The following is a 4,800-nucleotide window of genomic DNA, read 5'->3' as shown; positions in this document are numbered from 1 at the left end:
TAGCAACAATATATAGCAATTACTTTCCAGCACAAAGCCTTAAATAAAAGATGACATAATAAGATGCAAAAGGGGTGTAGTCTTAGATCGCCTCCTCGTGGTGCACCCTGGGTAACGCCAAATGATCTATTCCCCCCCTGGATGCTGTCCTCTTCAGGGGCTCCAGCATCCTCTGGTAACGACCGTTTTTGTCCTCGGACCACGCTTCTTCAGATCCTCTTTTTGTATTTGATCGCTTTGGGCTGGTGGTTACAGGTTTCTGGACCTAGCTGTCTTCTGACACGGTAGCACCGGGGTGAAACTCGCGTGTGAACGGCTCCAGGCTAAGTCTGTGGCTGCCTCCGTCTCGTTAAAACTCTGGCAGGCCTCAAGGTACGTTCTGCATCCGTCACCATTAAGTTGGTCGTGTAGGTTCGGTTGTAGCTTAGCTCCCGATTAGTTCTGGTCTGGCTCTGAGCACTTGCTCCCATAAGGACCTGTGCCAACCCTCGCATGGCCTCCCTGCATTTGCATAGATAACCATGGGACTTCTTTTTATCAGGAACTACACTTACGGGTGTCAGATAGCGACTTTGAGTGGGGACCCTTTTAGAATGAACAAAGCAAACAAAAATTCCAATAAACCTTTTAAAACTCCTAACCCTTCAGGGGGGCGTTCAAGCCTTATAAGGCAAGCGCCTATTAACAACCAACCGTCTAGAGCTTCTGCTCAGGCGGTTCGTACAAGCAATGCTCCATCATTGAACACCTTGGCAACTGTGCCAGGTGGTAATGCTGCCTCCTGCTCTTCTGCTAGTGCTGCGGTCAAAGCTAATGCGCCAACCGCACCATCTGCAATTAGTACCAACTCAACTTCTGGTACACGCTCCCACCCTAACCCCTCGACAAGGGCGTATAGGGCGCGAAGGTCAGCATACCGCATCCTCTCTAGGCTCAATGCCGCGGATCCTTCTTCGCTCTCAGAGAGCGATAAGGCATCACTAAAGTGGGCAAGGGAAAATGTCAATCTTCGGCCCTCCGACATCGCTTCTACCTCTGCACCTGCTGAGGTGCGACAAAGGTCGATTGAGCAGGCTGGGAAATCAATTTCGACTAGCGCTCCTAAGCGCCCCAAATTTGGTCCTCCGAGACCCCCATCGCTGTCCAAACCTCTCAGCGAAATAGTTAAAGAGAGCCTGACCTGGGCCATCATCGACGCTGGCAACAGTGATGGCACCATCTCTTCAGCAAACTGGAAGAAAGTCGAACGGGCTCTCCTCAAAATATATATGGAAATCATTGCCCTCAACCCTGGGCCATCTCCCAGCTGTAAAGACGCTGGATGGTACAAGGGTCATATTAAAATTATTGCCTGCTCAGACCAGCGCTCCGCGGATCTTTATAAGCAGGCGATCGAAAAGGTTGGGGAACTCTGGCCCGGCGCACAGCTCAGAGCTGTTTCGGTGGAAAATATCCCACAACGCCCCCGCTCCAAAGTGTGGCTTCCTTCGGAGCTTACTTCCCCTGAGGAAATTCTTTCCCTTTTAAGGGCCAGTAACACTGACCTCCCCACGCATAACTGGAAAGTTGCGAAGGTCAGTGACCCCAAGGGCGACTTTGTCGAAGCCGTCGTAGTCCTCAACGAAGAATCTTTAGCACCCCTTCAAGCCCGAAATGGGGTGATTCATTATGGCTTCGGTTTGGTCACTCTACGTGTTTACAAAAGTGACTCTCAAGCCGCTAAGCAACAACCTTCTGGGGGGGCACCTTCGGAAACGATCTCCGATGACGGAATCGGTTCCATCCCAGTTCCAATCAACCCCGATGTAGGAACTTCCGATTTAATCGGCACTCCTTCCTCCGAAGACGGAGGTAGCGTAATCTCGTCTTCCAAACTGGTCGGCGAGTTCTTTACAGGTATGGCGCTTTCCCGGGAGACCTCACCGATGTCGGATGAGGATGAACTGGACAGTACCATAGTTGAAAAACAACTAAGCTGTTGAAGGTCGTCCAAATTAACCTCCAACACTCCAAAACTGCTTCGGCAGCCCTTACCCTCCGCCTAGCTGAAAAAGGAGAGGACATAATGCTGATCCAAGAACCTTGGATTGTAAACAATCGGGTTTGTGGACTGAATACAAACGGCTATCGGTTAGTATTCACAGAAGGTCAAGGTAAACCAAGATCTTGCATTCTAGTAAAAAATAACATTAATGCCTTTTTACTCCCTAGGTTCAGTGACAATGACAATGTAGCCATGGCCATCGAATACGACTCCAAGGCCCTTTGGATTGTCTCAGCATATATGGCACACGATCACGGTGCCACTCCGCCACAGGACTCCCTCAAGCTTCTGGTGTCAGAGGCAAATAACAGGAGGATCCCGGTGATCATAGGAGCTGACGCCAACGCACATCATGAGATGTGGGGTAGCACAGATACAAACGCGAGAGGTGAGTGTCTATTTGATTTCATTTTTGCAGGAAACTTGGTGATCGCTAACATAGGTAGGGAGCCAACCTTCATGAACTCAATTAGAAGGGAAGTTCTCGATATCACCATGATTAGCGAGCACTTTTCTTACTTTATTACTAAGTGGTCCGTATCGCAAGATTGCTCCTTTTCTGACCATAGGTACATTAATTTTGATCTAAATTTTGTGGAGAACCCTGAAATGAACAGATCATCTAAACCAATAAATAGGAAACGTACTGTATGGCCCATTTTTCGAGCCAACCTGGAATCCAACTTACAGTTGGACCCTCCCACTATTCTCAACTGTTCCGATATAGATCGAGCGGTTGACCTTCTCACATCAGCATTTAGATGCGCCACAAATGCGGCCTGCAAGCCACCCGAATTTAGAGGCAAACCCAAACCTCCATGGTGGAACTTGAATATTGCAGACCTCCGAAAAACCTGTAGAAAACTTTTTAACGATGCTACATAAACAGGTAACTGGACTCCATATAAAGTGAAACAAAGAGAATTTAAATACGCCATTAGGCGGGCCAAAAGGGCAGCTTGGAAAAATTTCTGTGGCAACATAGAATCATCTTCCGAGTCAAGCCGACTGCGCAAAATCCTCAATTCTACCCATAAGACACTCGATTGTATCCAGGCTCCAAATGGTCAATGGACCAACTCCAGTAAGGAAACTCTCGACACCCTTCTGGACTCGCACTTCCCAGGGAGTATAGCCTCTGATGCTGACTTATCAACTCAAATCAGCTTACCCCCTCTAAATAATCCTAAACCGTTTCAAGTGACCAACACTCAAATAAAGTGGGCTATCCAAACTTTTAAACCGTATAAATCTCCAGGTCCGGACGGAATTATTCCCGCAGATATTCAACAGGGTGAATTCGTAATCCTCCCCTGGCTTCTAAGCATTTACAACAGTTGTATTAAGCTTATGTATGTTCCAAGCTGCTGGAGAGTGGCTCGAGTAATATTCATTCCCAAAGCAGGAAAAATAACTCACTGCAGTGCCAAGGACTATAGACCAATCAGTCTGTCTTCTTTTCTTCTGAAAGTACTGGAGAGAGTTCTTGATCTGCATATCAGGAACAAGATAAACCCAGCGCTCTTATCTCCATCACAGCATGCTTATACTAAAGGCAAGTCTGTCGATACTGCGCTTCACGCACTCATCTCGCAAGTTGACCATTCCATCTCTCTCAGGGAATACACACTTGCCACCTTTCTCGATATTGAGGGCGCTTTCAACAATGTCTGCCCCAATGGTATCATAAAATCCCTCTCAAAGTTAAATCTCGACAATAGTCTGGTTAAATTTGTAGAGGCCCTTCTCAAAACTAGGATTATCACATCCGACATCGGAAGTGTTCAATCCTCCAGAGCAGTCTGTCGGGGAACGCCACAAGGTGGAGTTCTCTCTCCTCTTCTATGGAACATAGCGGTTAATTCGTTGTTAAAACTTTTGGAACAATCCGGATGTAGTGTTATAGCTTATGCGGACGACATTGCTATTGCCTCATCTGGCAAATTCCCCCAAGTTCTATCCAATGTTATTAACTCTGCGCTCCTCATTGTAACTGAATGGTGTAGGGAATTCGGTCTGGATATTAACCCTGCAAAGACAGAGGTTATTCTCTTCACCAGGAAATATAAAATTCCGACATTTTCCTTACCAAAGATAAAGGGCGTTACTCTAAATTTAAGTTCGAACGTCAAGTATCTGGGTATAATTTTGGACTCTAAACTCAGCTGGAAAGACAACTTGGCTGAGAGAGCCCGCAAAGCGGTATGCGCCACCTACTGTTGCAGAAGAGCTATAGGTCGTAGTTGGGGGCTCAAACCGTGCATTATACTCTGGCTCTATTCAGCTGTTATCGAACCAATTCTTCTGTATGGGGCTGCTTTCTGGTGGCAAGCAACTGAAAAAGCATGCCACACCAAATTAATTGACAAAACTAGGAGGATAGCCGCACTACAAATCACTGGTGCTCTTCGCTCTACCCCCACGCAAGCTCTTTTCGCTATGCTTCATTGGTTGCCATCTCGGCTTCTGGTAAAACAGCAAGCCAAAATAGTTGCAACTAGGCTCAACGCCCTCTCCTGCTGGTCAAGAACTGATATAGGCCACGCGATCATACTGAATCAGGATCTGCCAACTCCTGTCTCTATTGACTACATGTGTTGTTACCCAGACCTAATTAGGGGGTTCGAATCTCTTATACCTAGCAGGGAGGACTGGATCCTTGAAAGAGCGATCCCTCTCCAAACGGTTGACATTTACACGGACGGCTCCAAAATAGATAAACGAGTCGGCTGTGGCATTTTCTCTGAAAGACTGGG

The sequence above is a fragment of the Teleopsis dalmanni genome, chromosome 2, assembly GCF_002237135.1.
Source record: "Teleopsis dalmanni isolate 2A chromosome 2, ASM223713v2, whole genome shotgun sequence".
In the NCBI taxonomy this organism is placed as follows: domain Eukaryota; kingdom Metazoa; phylum Arthropoda; class Insecta; order Diptera; family Diopsidae; genus Teleopsis; species Teleopsis dalmanni.
Note: the sequence above shows the minus strand (reverse complement) of the source record.